Genomic DNA, 16,310 nt, shown 5'->3' on the forward strand with positions numbered 1-16,310 from the left:
GTAAAGATAATTGTTCATATATATCTATATACTGAATTCATTATAACATCTGGTAATGAGATCTTTCTGGGAAGATGAGTCTGAATTCCTGAGGAAAGTTATATAAAAGTAACAGAAGGTTATTGGTCACAAATAATGTTACTTCATATACCTATGTCCCTATACATCACAAACAATGTTAACTAGATTTGTCCTTTCAAATTCTGTGTGTTGACACTGGGGTGAGGGTGCTGAGTATCCTCTTCTCAAAACCTAAAAGGTTTCCCTTGTACAATAAACTGATGTCTAACCTAAGCTAAGAATTGCTGTCTTAAGCAGCTATGGTTTCAACTCTTTCCAAAGTTTTTTCTAAAAGGATTGAGAAAAAAATGGTGTATCTGGTCATCTTTATTTGAGGGCAAAAATACCTATGTTAGTTGCCTTCTGCCTGGTTATAAGCATCCTTTAATGTAATGGGCTGAGGTTTGAGTTGATGCACTGAGGTCCCAAGTACGTGAGGCTAAATAGTAATTGGGCTATACTCTATTAATATACATGATTGGATAAAGAATGGTCCCTGCTCACTCTCTGTGCAAGTCCTGATGTGTTGTACAGGAAATGACGATTTTGGTGGGTGGAGGCAGAGAGAGGAACAGGAAGAGAAGCTGGGAGAGATTGGGCCTGGGTTCCATACTCCTAGCTGCTGGTCGTGTGGCTGCTGGTCTAGCTAGCTTCTTGACTCAGCTACACACATTGCTATCACCGATTCTCTTCCACCTCTGATCCTTCTTCACTGAGAATAAAGACTGACGATTTTCCCCTAACCTGAATTCCTGACTCCTGCTGATTTAAAAATACACGGTCTTCACATTTGGCGCCCAATGTGGGGCTGAAGCTGCCTTCTGAGGTGGAAAGTCACACCACACCCTTGCTCACTTAAGTCTCCATGCCCTTTGGGGATATGGTCATTAATCTCTTCATTGTCTTCCTCCTTAATATCAGGCCTCCCTCTTTGGCTACTCCGAGCAGGAGCAATGGGCTTTTTCTTTCTTATAGGGATAGGGTTTCTTAATGCTAACTGAATTATATTGTATAAATAAAATACCTCGATGGAAATTGAATGAGGACCATTTTCATTGTAATATGCAGACAACTGTTGTCCAACCAGGGACCAGATCTCTTGAGAGATCTGCTCCTGCTCTACGAACCAAGGGGAGATGCGGTTTAATATACCCAGAAGTCTAGCTACCTGTTCCCAAGTTATAAGTAGCCCTTGTCCTTCTATCAGCTTAAGCATGCTTTCTATAGCACCATTCGTGGGTGGGGTTGAAGGGGTTGGGGGGCGGGGATGGAGAGTCTTTAGCTAGCATTTGTCCCATTTTAGCCAAAAAAAAAAAAAGATTACTGGTTTAGTTTTTAAGAAAATAAGTTCCCTGTTTGTCTATTAACAATAGTCACCCAAGTTCCTGGTCACCGGAGACTTCTTCAGTCCTTGGTTCCCACCGTTGGGCACCAAATGTGAAGACTGTGTCTGAGACATAGGACTTCAAAACCCTCAGGAATCATTGGATTCTCTGAGACATAGGACTTGAAAACCCTCAGGAATCATTGGATTCTCTGAGACATGATAAGATTGTTGTAGGACTTGAAAATCCTCAGGAATCATTGGATTCTCTGAGACATAGGACTTGAAACTCTCAGGAATCATTGGATTCTCTGAGAAATGATAAGACTGTTACAGGACTTCTAAATCTGCTGGAATCATTGGATTCCCTAACACATAAAAAGACTTTTGCAGGACTTCAAAAACTCAGGGGGATCATTGGATTCCCTGACATGTGAAGCAATGGACAATAGATTGGTTTTGGACTATCTCTTGGCTGCTGAAGAAGGTGTATGTGTGACTGTTGTTTACATACCCTCCTTCTAGGACTTCTGGTGATCTTTTCCAACACCATGCTGATTTATATTGTTTGCTATTCTGCTACTTGCATGTACAATTCATGTTTGTTACACCACATCGAGCCTGCACTGACTGTGGGGAGAGTCATCCCTGATAGCCTCTGTGTTATTGCCATGTGCTTGTGTAATACCTCCCATGCTGATAGGTTTGTGCATAATAAGACCCTTCAGCCCAGAAACCTGCTAGCAACCCCCACTTCCCTTTGGTGCTTTTCATCTCCCTTCCTGAGATGTCAGGGAGGGCGTAATCATCTCCTTTTTGGTGCTTTCACCTCCTTCCCTGAGAAGTTAGGGAGGCTGTGATCACCTCCTTTTCGGTGCTTTCATCTCCTTCCCTGAGAAGTTAGGGAGGCTGTGATCACCTCCCCTTGGGGGCTCTGACCTCCCTGAGGAGTCAGGGATGGCATGATCACCTGTGCTCTAAAATAAAAGAAAGCAGGAGATGTAATGGGCTGAGGTTTGAGTTGATGCACTGAGGTCCCAAGTACGTGAGCCTAATAGTAATTGGGCTATACTCTATTAATATACATGATTGGATAAAGAATGGTCCCTGCCCATTCTCCATGCAAGTCCTGATGTGTTGTACAGGAAATGACGATTTTGGTGGGTGGAGGCAGAGAGAGACAGGAAGAGAAGCTGGGAGAGATTGGGCCTGGGTTCCTTTCTCCTAGCTGCTGGTCGTGTGGCTGCTGATCCAGCTAGCTTCTTGACTCAGCTGCACACATTGATTGCTATCACCAATTCTCTTCCACCTCTGATCCTTCTTCACTGAGAATAAAGACTGACGATTTTCCCCTAATCTGAATTCCTGACTCCTGCTGATTTAAAAATACACGGTCTTCACACTTTAATGTATGGTAATTATTATGTCTTACCAAGAGGTTAAGGGAGTATTCTATCCCATGGCTGAGACAGAAGCAAAAGTTTCTGGGATACAATTCAATTCAAGAGATAATTATTAAGAGCCAGCTATTTGCATGAACCTATCCTAGAAGATACAAAGATGACAAAAAATTGATATAATTCCTATTTTCACATAGTTTAAATTTTCACAGAGCTTTGACATTTACAGGTAGTAAGGAAGTACAGAGGATAGAGTGCCATGCCTGGGATCAGGAAGATCCGAGTTCAGCCTCAGATGCACCCAGCCTCAGATACTAGCTGTGTAACCTGGGCAAGTCACTCTAACATGTTTTCTCATCTGTAAAATAAGCTGGGGAAGGGAATGGCAAACTGCTCCAGTGACTTTGCCAAGAAAACCCTAAACAGGGTCATGAAAACAACTGAAATGGCTGAACTGCAAACAACATATAGTACCTACTGTGTGCCAGGCACTATGCTAAACACTATAAATATCAGCTCATTTGATTCTCCCAACAACTCTGAGAAATAAATACTATTATTATCCCTATTTTACAGTGGAAAAACTGAGGCAGCAGAGGTGAAGTGATTTGACAAGGGTTATAGTTAATTGTGCAGGGGGAGACTCAGGTCTTCCTGACTCCATACCTAGCATTTTATCCCACTGTGTTACCTTGCTCTTTCATGATTTGTTAATAGCTTTTATTTTTCCTATTATCTTCTTTTTCCTTGGTTACTTTAAGTTCTTTACATTTTAAAATCATAGAATTTCTGATTCTGTTTCATCCATTATGTTATCATAGGAAATTATAGTCATATACTTAATATAGCTTTAATTTTACTTCACAGGAAATGTAAAAGAGATGGAAAGACTCACAATAACCCAATAAACTAATATACCTTTTACACAATTGCATTCCCTTTTTCCTTGAGTTACAATCAAACATTTAATCATCAAACATTTGTTAAGTTTTTATTATATGTCAGACATTAGAAATATAAAGTCAAAACCATAAAAAACAGTCCTTGCCCTCAGCTTAATTTTAATGGAAGGGAAGTTGCATCCTTCCAGCCCACTTGTCATATGGGGAAGTAAATCCTCTGGAAAGGGACCAACTACCCTGACCACCTACCACAGGACAGGCAAGTCAGTTTAGCTGAAGCATCAAGGTACCTCAGGGGAAAGACAAGAGCTGATATGTGATGTGCCAGGACATGTCAAATCAACATAACCGCTTTGATCAAGTCTTCTCAAATCATAATGGAGATGGCCCAGGACCTTGGATCAAGAGCTTTCAAGAACAATATTTGTAGCCTTTTCCTGTTTTACCTTCACCATCCAAATAACTACTATAGTATATAAGGACAAAATCCAGGTTTTTCTGCTCCATATTGTGACATAGTCTCTTTCTATTTTTGCAGCTCTGAGGTCAGGTGTATATCATCCTCTTCTCTGAATCAGGTTAATACTATTTGGAAAATTACCTTCTTTCTCTAGAACTTTGTGTCCAGGAATTTCCCATTCTCTATGAAATTCTCCCTCCTTTATTCAATCCCAGGGTCTTTCTAAGAATCGGACATTATTCAATTTAGGAGACTGGGTCAAGCAGTTTTATTCTTTACCATGGTTATGGTTGACTCTTTGCCATCTCTTGGACTTTGTCTATAGTGTGCAAATGCAACAAACTTTTGCCCTTGGTGAGTCCTTGAGGGAAGGGATAGGGCATTACTTTGTTCTAAGTCTTTTCTGAAACTATTAAGGCTATAGGTTATCTACATGTAATACACAGGCTCTGGGGTGACTGTTTAAATTAACACTCAAATTGGCAGAACTTACCTACTATTCCTTTCAAGATTCTAGGAGTAGGAGCAGTTAGATGGCATAATAGATAGAACACTAGCTCTGGAGCCTGCAGAACCTGGAGCAGAGGATTCTAGGTGTAATCTTGAGTGATTATTATATCTGACATTGTCACTCACACAGCCAGGATGTGTCAGAGACAGAAGCAATTTATTCAAAGTCTTCCTGCCTTGTAGGGCAGCTCTCTTCTATAATATGCTGACTTTTTGTTTTGTTTTTCTTTTTAATTGATTATTACTTTTAATATTCATTTAAAAAATTGAATTTTAAATTCTCTCTCTCTCTCTCTCTCTCTCTCTTTCTGGTTCTTCTCCTACTCATCTATACAAACTCTTAACAGCAACAATGAAAACAATTATAACAACAAAACCACTAACAATTGATTCTGACAAAAGCCAAAACAGTAAAATTGTCTGGCAGATGGATAAAACCATGTTGAAGGTAACCAATAAATCTCCCCTCTGATGGCAAATTAGGGGAATGTCTACCTAAAGTATATAAAGACTTTCCCTGGTGGAAGATGTAAGATGACAACAATGTGCTCCAATGGCTACTAAGATGGCTGAAGCAGGTGCTTAGATTGTAGTCAGACAGGACTCCTCAGTGGGCTGACCATGTTGTTCAATGTGAAATGTATCTTTGCCTAATAGATAATACAAGCATTCCCATGGATGTTAGAAAAAGTAGTACAAGAACACCTTCAGGGTCTCTTTGAAAAACTCTAGAATTGATTGTGAGACATGGGAGACACTGTCACAGGGACCACCTAGCATGGTATGTCCATATCAAATAAGGTGATATTCTCTGTGAGCATAGTAAAAATGCAGTAGCTCAAAAGAATTGTGAGACATGCAAATTTAGAAATTACTGCAAATATTCACATGGAACATATTATTTGTGTCTGTCCTATGGTAGAGCCTTCTTAACTCATATTGATTTGATCAGCCCCAGTCAGACACACATTTGAATCCATCACTGTGATATCTTTTGGTTATCTCTGTGAATGAAGGACAAGAACTAAAGTTCTTTGGAATTTTTTTGGTGAGGCAATAGAGACATAGGTCTCTGCTAGACCTATGTTTTAGGAACTAAAATTCCAAAGTCACCTCCATGAGCCCAATGCATGGAACATAGTAGATGCTTAATAAATGTTTATTAACTATTTAACAGCTCAAGTAAATTAAGGATTGGTAGTTCTTTGATCCACTGTCAAAGTGAAAAATAGATTTTTAAACAATTGCTTCACTAATTAGATCATATGAATGGGTGAAAGGGATGAATTACCTGAAATTTCTGGGGAATCTATATCCAGAGTTCCAAATAGCTGTCCCCAAGTAGGAATTTTATTTCCTATCTATTATAATCTATGCTCAGGCATATTTGGGGATGTGAAATATCCCCCTTTTCTATCCATTCCTCTCCTTCCCCCAAATCTCTGTATAGCTGGAACTCCTCACTGAGTGTCAGAACAAAATATTATCCAGTCATATGCAGTATCTTTGTATCCCTTAGAAGAAAACTGCATCGTTAGTCAATAAGCATTTATTAAGTGCTTACCGTGTACCAGTGTGATAAATACTAGGAATACAAATATGAAGAAGAAAGAATACCTGACTTCAAGGAATTTATAATATAATGAGAAAAAAAAAACAAAAAGAATTTGAGAAGGGGGGGGGAAATAAGGTAAGCCGCTTAGGTAAATATTATTAAAATTATATATTTGCTTTTATTATATCTAGAGAATATTTAAGTTCTGCATGGGTCAATTGAAAGCTTCCCCTTCTATTTTAATAGGGTTTTTTTCCCCCTCCAAATGGCAATGGAGTAAGACATGAATGGGTTTTCATCACCCTCTGCTGGTCTATTTACAGATGTTCACTGGTTTTTAGGAAGTTTTTCTCTGGTTGGCCTGGATCATATTCAATGACATGAGTGTTCTATTCCTGCATCTGACAAGAAAGGAAAGTACAAAAAGATTAGATTTCATCCAAACATACAAGTCATGTTGATGAATGTAGTTCATCTTTATGCAAATGATCTGTGATGATATAAGGAACTTCTGTTAGATCACAACAGCACTGGCTCTTGAGATAGAGGACCTAGATTCAGATCCCCCCTTTTATGTTAATACTTTTGTGACCCTTGCTTTTCCCTAGGACTCATTTTTCTTATATTAAAAATGAAGGAGTTGAATTAGATGACTTCTGAAGTTCCTTTCATCTCTAGATATGATTCTATTAAATAACCTCTGTATATAAGACTTAGGGAGTTGCCTGAGACATTTGGAAGTGACATCAAACTTAGTAAGTATTTGAATCCAGATATCCAAGTCCAACATACTATTTGTTACACCAAAATGCTTCTAGTTAATAAAGAAAATAGTGTTTATTAGTAGTAGAAATAATAACAGCATATTTCACATCTTGTTTTATAGTTATATGAAATGTTTTCACATATACTGACTCATTGGTTCCCTACAATAAGTCTGTGTATCATATCTTCTAAAGTATTATTTGCAAGGATTAGCTTTTTTTAAAACTTCTTTTTAAAAAACATTTATTTCTTACATTTAGAAGAATTACATATGTTTGTTGTGATATGGGAGGTACCTGCCAGTGGCTGCTGAGGTCTAACTCAGACCTGTAAAATGGATTTCTTCTTGTGAGAAGATGATGATGATACAAGGAGACTTAGAGGCAATTGCATTCTCTGACCTCTCTACTCTTCTCTCTTGCCTCCAATTTATTTCATTCTCAATCCACAAGGAACATCTATGTAAGTAAAAGCTGCTTTGCAACTCCTTCAAGTGTTATAATTCATAGATGTGGAGGCTCTCAGAGAATTGACCTGCCCCTTCACTTAGGCATGGTCCTTAACAATATTTAAACTATATTGGTTTACTTGTTTAGGGGAAGAGGGACAGAGGGACAAAAATTTAAAACACAATGTTTTGAAAGGGTGAATGTTGAAAAGTATCTTTGCATGTATTTCAATGTCTATTTTACCTTCTGTTTCTATGACATCTGGGCAGTTCTCTTTGATGATTTCTTGAAAAATAGTGTCTAGGCTCTTTTTTTCAATCATGATTTTTAGGGAGTCCAATAATCCTTAGATTATCTCTCCTAGATTTATTTTCCTGGTCTGTTGTTTTTTCAAGTAGGTACTTAACATTTTTTTCTATTTTTCATCATTATTATTATTATTATTTTGGTTTTGCTTGACTGATTCCTGGTATCTCCTGGAATTATTCATTTCCATTTGTTCAAGTCTGATTTTTAATGAATTATTTTCTTCATTTACTTTTAAAAATTTCTTTTTGTATTTGTCCAATTGAGTTTTTAAATGAGTTGCTTTGTTCTATGGAATTTTTTTCTATTTTGCCAATTTTTTAAAAAAATAATTATTTCCTTTTCCAATTCACAAATTCTGTTTTCGTGAGAGTTGTTTATCTTTTCCAGTTTGCAAATTCTGTTTTTCAGGGAGTTTATTTCTTTATCCACTTATCTTTAATTAAGTAACATGACTTATCCTGACCCTCTTGCAAAGCTTTCATTTCTTTTCCCCATTCTTCTTCTAGCTCTCTTTTAAAATCCTTTTAAATTTCTTCTATGAGAGCCTTGTGTGATGCAGACCAGATTATATCCACCTTTGGGTCTAGAGACAAACTGTTTTTAGTCTCCTCAGAGTCTGAAGTCTGCTCTCTTTCTGTATAGAAGATAGCTCTAGTTAGAGTCTGTTTTGCTTTTTTGCTCATTTTGGAAAAAAAGAAAAGAAAACAAAACAAAACCAACCAAACAACAACAACAAAACTATGGTCTGCTTATGAGGGACAGTGGGGTATTTCTAAACTGCCTCTACAAACAACGAGAAGTGGCAGTGAAGGGGCAATGGGACAGCACCCACTGGCTGCATTGGGATTAGCAGGTATGCTGAAATCAGCGGCAGTGGAAAGGCAGCAACTAGGGCTGCACTGGGACCAGCAACTGTGGCTGTGCTTGGATCACACTGAATCACTCTGGGTGTTGCGTGGGTGTGGCCAGGGCCCTAGAGACACTAATCTTTTGGGGTTATAGTCTTTACTCTTTGTGTTTATAGCTTCTCTGCTGATCCACTAGCTTGCTGCTAGGGCAGAGTGTCTGACACTGGTAAAGTTCTCCCTGCAGATTTTCCACCAGCAGAGACCACACTTCACCCCACTCTGGTCTGCTCAGCATGAGCTGTTTTCCATGCTCTCACTGCCTGCCTGAGGTCTGCACCTGGCCTAACCCCAGTCCTTCCCCAACCATGAGCAAAACAGACCTTTTCTGGTGAATTTTGAGATTATCTTTGAGGAGTCCCTGTGACCTAGGTGTAGGGTAAGTTTAAAAAGACAGGCAAGTGGGAAGATTTGGTAAGGACTAATCTAGACTTTCATTTTTCAGCCAAAATGGGGCAAGTGCTAAGAAAAGATCCTCCCTTTCCAAGGAAGTATCAGGAATGCTTTGTTAGGTTGATAAAGGAGCAAGGTTTGTTGGTGAGTCAGAAGTAGATCACTGAGTTCTTGGATGTTGTGGAGCGCCTATCTCTGTAGCTCTTTGAGGAGGAGAAGTTGGAGCTAGAGATGTGGAAGGTAGTGGAAGAACAACTAACTAAATACTATCAGGCTATGGGTCCCAACTCAATCCTCGAGGACACATTTATTTTTTATTCATTTTTAATAGAAATGGGTATTGTATTTTGTTAAAAATTTTTTTATATCTATTGAGATTATCATATGATTTCTCTTGTTTTTGTTATTGATATAGTCAATAATGGCAGTGATTTTTCTGATATTGAATAAGCCCTGCTTCCTGGTACAAATTCCATTTGATCATAGTTTTATCATTATCTTGATGATAAATTGTTGTAATCTCTTTGCTGATATTTTATTTAAAATTTTTTGCAACGATATCATTAGTAGGTCTGTAGACCATACAGACAGATTGGTCTGTAATTTTCTTTCTCTGTTTTAGCTCTTTCTGGTTTAGGTATCAGTACCATATTTGTGTCATAGAAATGATTTGGCAGGATTCCTTCTTTACCTATTTTCCAAATAGTTTACATAGTATTGGAATTAATTGTTCTTTAAATGTGTGGTAGAATTCATTTGTAAATCCATCTGTTCAATTCTTCTCTTCTTTAATATATAGTGTTCCAAGATCTGTGGTTTTTTAATGTAGCCATCATTAGGTCTTATAGCTCTTCTAGAAAGTATTTATCCTAATTCTTAGTACAGTAGATATTTTGTCTTGTCTTTTGTTTAATTTATCCAAGAGCTATTTTCTTTCTCTTGGTTATCTTTTTAAAGGGCCCTTGGACTTTTAGTGAGAATAAATGAATAAAACAACATAAAATTTAAACACAAGAAAAAGGGGCAACATAATAGAGTGGTCAAAAGTTGGTCTTGTAGCCAAGAGGACCTGAATTCATAATTATAACTTTTTATTGACAGAACCCATGCCTGGGTAATTTTTTAGAACATTATCCCCTGCACTCACTTCTGTTCCGATTTTTCCCCTCCCTCCCTCTACCCCCTCCCCCAGATGGCAAGCAGTCCTATACATGTTAGATAGGTCACAGTATGTCCTAGATACAATATATGTGAACAGAACCGAACAGTTCCCTTGTTGCACAGGGAGAATTGGATTCAGAAGGTAAAAATAACCTGGGAAGAAAAACAAAAATGCAAACAGTTTACATTCATTTCCCAGTGTTCTTTCCTTGGATGTAGCTGCTTCTGTCCATCATTGATCAGTTGAAACTGAGTTAGATCTCTTTGTTGAAAAAAATCCACTTCCATCAGAATACATCCTCATACAGTATCGTTGTTGAAGTATATAATGATCTTCTGGTTCTGTTCATTTCACTTAGCATCAGTTCATGTAAGTCTCTCCAAGCCTCTCTGTATTCATCCTGCTGGTCAATTCTTACAGAACAATAATATTCTATAACATTCATATACCACAATTTATCCAACCATTCTCCAATTGATGGGCATCCATTCATTTTCCAGTTTCTAGCTATGACAAACAGGGCTGCCACAAACATTTTGGCACATACAGGTCCCTTTCCCTTCTTTAGTATCTGTTTGGGGTATAAGCCCAGTAGTAGTAGCACTGCTGGATCAAAGGGTATGCACAGTTTGATAACTTTTTGAGCATAGTTCCAAATTGCTCTCCAGAATGGTTGGATTCATTCACAACTCCACCAACAATGTATCAGTGTCCCAGTTTTCCTGCATCCCCTCCAACATTCATCATTATTTTTTCCTGTCATCTTAGCCAATCTGACAGGTGTGTAGTGGTATCTCAGAGTTGCCTTAATTTGCATTTCTCTAATCAATAGTGATTTGGAACACTCTTTCATATGAGTAGAAATAGTTTCAATTTCATCATCTGAAAATTGTCTGTTCATATCCTTTGATCATTTATCAATTGGAGAATGGCTTGATTTCTTATAAATTAGAGTCAATTCTCTACATATTTTGGAAATGAGGCCTTTATCAGAACCTTTAACTGTGAAAATGTTTTCTTCCTGGGTTTTTCTGAAACTATTTCCCTTGTCATTTCTTATAGCATAATACTCTTCCATTACAATCATTGTTCAGCCATTCCCTGATTGATAGGCATCCCCTTAATTTCTAATTCTTCACCTCTACAAAAAGAGCTGTTATAAATATTTTGTATTCTTCCGTTTTCTTTGATCTCTTTGGGATACAGATCTAGTAGAGTCATTTCTAGATCAAAAGATATGAGATTTTGTAGCCCTTTGAGCATAGTTTCAAATTGTTCTCCAAAAAGTTGGACCAATTCGTAACTCCACCAACCATGCATTAGTGTCCTTATTTTCTGACATCCCCTATAATATTTGTGATTTCAGATATGTATGAAGTGGTACTTCAGAGATGTTTACATTTATATTTCTCTAATGAATGGTGATTTAGAGCATTTTTTTTCTCATTCAGCATTTTTAACTACAAAGATGTGTGCTACTGTAAGAACATTACATTCATTCACCACAGTTTAACACAGTCTCTATCAATGGGCATCTATTTTGTTTCCTGTCCTTTGACAGGAAGCAAAAAGTGCTTACACCAGTAATCATTCTTATTAGGAGGAATTTGGATATCTGCTTGCTAATATTGATAAGTGGTGATATGCAAAATTATATCCATTAGTAGTACCATCTTTGACGTATGAAGACTCTTTGTGTATCTCTCTTGTCATTTTGATATTTCACTGGATTGGTTTATAATAGCTTGCCTTTAAATGTTTAAAATCTGTCATCCTGATTATTGCCTTTTAACCTAAGAGCATGTATCAATATTTCTTTCCTTCTTTGGATTTATTGTAGCTCACTGACACAAGAGTTTGAACTTAGTATATTTGAGATAAATCACAATTTTTTAAACGATCATCAATTCTTAAAATAAAAGTCAGTTTTTTAAGAACCAGCTGTAACCAGTGAAATAAACATTAAATGAAAAATACTTATTTGTCCACTAGGAGATGCTGCTGCTGCACACTGAATTATTCAGAAGCCCTCAAAGAAGCACAATGAGATAATTTTCTTACAAGATTTGTAGTTCCAGAAATTAATATCCAGGAGACAAGTCAAAAAAAGAAATGTGCACTTTAATTTAAAAAAAAATTATGGACAAGTTGTTATTCTGGAACTTCCATTTCACATGATTCCAGCAGGAAGAGATCTGAAATGTAAAATTTGCTATTATATTAAAATCAAAAGTGAATACTGATTTTCTAAAATAATAAAAAGGAATATGTACTCAGAGTTTTAGTACAATACTTTGTTCAGAGTAGGCAGCCAACAAATGTTTTGTAACATTTTTGTAACAATAAATGTATGTAAGTTGAATGAATTAATATAAAAATAGAGACCCCAGCGAATGAAAGGAGGGAAAGCATATGGGTAGACTTTAATGCTATGTGGTTTTTTTTTTTTTTTAACATATGTTAGAACACTTTTGGTTAAAGAAAAATTGAATTTGAGGTGTTATTAAATTGAGAAATTAGAAATACTCCAGAGTATTCCAGTAGTATCTGGAAAGGGATAGCCATAATATTGATTCTTATTTGAAATGAAGTCAACATATGACCAAGATCATGGTGATAGCTGGATTTCCAGGAATGTCAAGGACTGTCTGGTACATTTTACGTACTTATATATTTTATAAGCTGTGCTTTTGTTTAATTTTTAGATAGAGATATGAAAACTCCAGTGAGTCTGTTGTGCTTGATGTCATAATCAGTTAGTAAGCTATTAGTTCTTACATTGTTAGCTTGATTGCTAGCAAATTTACATAAGATACTGCCTGTGTGTTACCTCTTCCCCAAAGCTGAACACAGAACACAAATTCCAGTTCTTTTCTTTCATGAAACAAATTTGCAAAATTTATAACCATAAGCTTTAGGAAAGACACACTTTCCAGAAATCTAGATGAAGAAAATCTGGATGTTATATGTTTAGTCTTTGCTATTTTTACCCTTTAGATTTTTAGCTGAATGATGACTTATAGTCTCCTTGTGATGATTACCTATTAATTTAGCAAACAGAAGCTCAATTTAAGCAAAATATTTTTTCCCTTCAAATTCAAGGGGAACCAAAAAATGAACTTGTAATAGGATAATATCATAGAATTAGAGGTGGGAAGGATATTAGGGGCCATCTAGTCCACCATTTCACTTTACAAATAAGGAACTGAGGCCTAGAGAAGTCAATGATTAGTTCAGAGTCATAAGATGCTGATGTAAACTGTGTCCCCTTGATCTTTGGGTGGATGGACCTGGGTTAGAGAACCCCTAAAATCTCAACTCCTCCAGACCTTTGGGAAGGGCCCCACCCTCTTGTTCATAGGGTAAACTCCCATAGCAAGCCCCCCCTACAATTTATTTGGAGATCTTGGCCTGGGACATAATCACCACTCTTTATTGAGTTGAAAATTAGTCCCTCAAACTCATATGGAGATTGCTCCCTAGTCTTGGGCCACAAAAACCCAATATAATCAAAGGCTGAACCCCAAACCTTCGCTAAAAATCCTAACAGGATTTAGCCCACTGAGAAGTTGTTTCTTCTCATTGTAAACCCGTCTTTGCTAAAAACCTACCTTTGCTAATCCCTTTGGAACTAGCCCTCTGGGAAGTTATTTCTCAATGTAATAAACCCATTTTTGCCACAAACCTCGCCTATGGGAATTGTGAATTCTTGCACAAAATCTGCAACACCACCAGCCAGGGAATCTCTCACCCTCATTTTTAACACCTCAACAGAACTATACAGTAAACTACAGAAATGAGAGCCAAGCTGACTGTTGACTCCAAATCTAGCTATCTTTTAGCTACTACAAACTAATACTCAAGATCTGACTTTGGGACTTGAAATTTCAACTGACTCCCATCTAGATTGGTTACTATAGGTAGGCAGTACATTGTTGTTCAGTAATGTCTGACTCTGTGACTCCTTTATGGAGTTTTTTTTGGCAAAGATACAAGGGTGGTTTGCCATTTTCTTCTCCAATGGCTTAAGATGAACAGAGGTTAAGTGACTTAGGGCCATACATCTAACAAGTGTCTCTGGGTTGAATTTGAACTCAGGTCTTTTTGACTTCAGGCCCAGCATTCTATCTAGTGAGTCACTTAACCTCTAGACAGTGAATAGTAATTTCTTAAAAACAATAAAGAAGGTTTCTTTTTGTTTCTGTTTTATAATAGGCAGTTGTTAATGGCAATTAACACTGGTATTTATGCAGAAATATAGTACAGGAGCCATATTTATGTGTGAGGGATGACTTAAAGCTTGGAAAGTTTGTTGCTAGGCACACACATACGTGTGAAAAGCAGGTATTTAGGATAGTAAATTTGATAACCCACTTCCATCCTTGCTCTTCTTTTCATCTTTTAATGCATTTGGTGATGATATATCTTTGTTGGAGAATATATCTCAAAATATGATTGGTGAGATTGGGGGCAAATGAGATTTTAAAAAATGTTATTTTTCTTCGCTTTATGTTTTCATTAAATGATTTCATTTTGGGACTAATTGTATCCTCTGGATGACTAGTGAAATTAAACATACTACTGGAAGGCTTCTGAGCTATGATTTAGTTGACTATAGAGTAAAAAAAATCCAACTGAGGATTGTGAGAGAATATAACATAAGTTGAATTAGATGATAAATATAATAAAAACTGAATTAGATGAAAACATTTTACTTATCTGATTTGTTATGGCTCACTTATAGACCATGTATAGTAGATTTAAAGTCCCACCATCATAAGAAGATGGGACTCATTGGAAAAGAACATGATCTTGGGAAGATTGAAGGCAAATGGAAAAGGGGATGGCAGAAGATTACATAAATAGATGTTATCATGTTAAAAATGAATGTGAATTTGGATAGACTTTGAGAAATAGGGGAGGATAGAAGGACCTAGGATGCTATGGTCCATGGGATCATGAAGAGTTGGGCACAACTGAATATCTAAACAATAATAACCCACCACCATTATATCATATCATTACCACAACACTTAGTGTATTTCTTACTATGCTTTTACAATATACCTCATGCTTTAGATATATATGTATATATAAGTTATCTTTCCAACTAGGTATATAGACCAAATCTTAACCATAAAATATCTAGGTGGTACAGCTGGTCTTAGCATAGCCCTGAAGTCAAAAAGACTTGGGTTCAAATTTGACCTTAGAGATTTATTAGCTGTGTGACTCTGTCAGATAATTTAATATCTGTTTGCCTCAGTTTTCTTGTCTGTAAAATGGGAATAATAATAGTACCTACTTCCCATGATTGCTGTAAGTATTTAATATAGTGTCTGGCACATACTAAGTACAATATAAATATTAATTATTATTATATATCATTAATATAGATGTGGTTATAAATGGTACTAAACCATCTAGGATAATCAAGGTACCCATGATTCATGAGAACTACAAGCACAATATGGATTCATTAAGTAATATTTTGAATACTGATTATATAACAAGTATTATATTAGGCGGGGGTGTGAATTCAAAGGAAAAAAAGGCAACAAATCAAAATATTAACTAATAGGATCTATAAATATTTTGACATAATATAAATCAAAATTGAGGTTCTACTTCATACCCACAAATAGACAAAGTTGACAAGAAGTAGGCACAGACAATGTTGGAAGTGCTGTGGGAAGATAGTTATTAATTAATAGTTGGTGGAACTTTGCATATGCCACAATATTTAGAGCAGCATGTTTTTGTGGTAGCAAAGAACTAAAAACAAAGCAGATATCCTTTGATAATGAAATGGTTAAAACCCCAAAGAATCCTATTCCAACTTCTTTGTAGAGTGTATGGAAATTTCCCAAGGGTGTGTAATATTGCATAGCATCATTACTTTTTGTTGTATTGATCTGTTTTACTGAATATTTTCTCTTTCTAATTTTTTTGAGCAAAAATTCTTTATTATAGGAAATGATTTGGAGAGAGTGTAGGAAGAGGGTCCAAGGGAAAATTTAGGTGATATAAAAAGATATCAATAAAATTTATTTTTGAAAAGGTGTTTAAAATCTAGTTAGGGAAGGGAAATAGGGTGAACTATTTATGTTTGCATG

This window comes from Sarcophilus harrisii, chromosome 6 (genome assembly GCF_902635505.1).
Source record: "Sarcophilus harrisii chromosome 6, mSarHar1.11, whole genome shotgun sequence".
Classification (NCBI taxonomy): domain Eukaryota; kingdom Metazoa; phylum Chordata; class Mammalia; order Dasyuromorphia; family Dasyuridae; genus Sarcophilus; species Sarcophilus harrisii.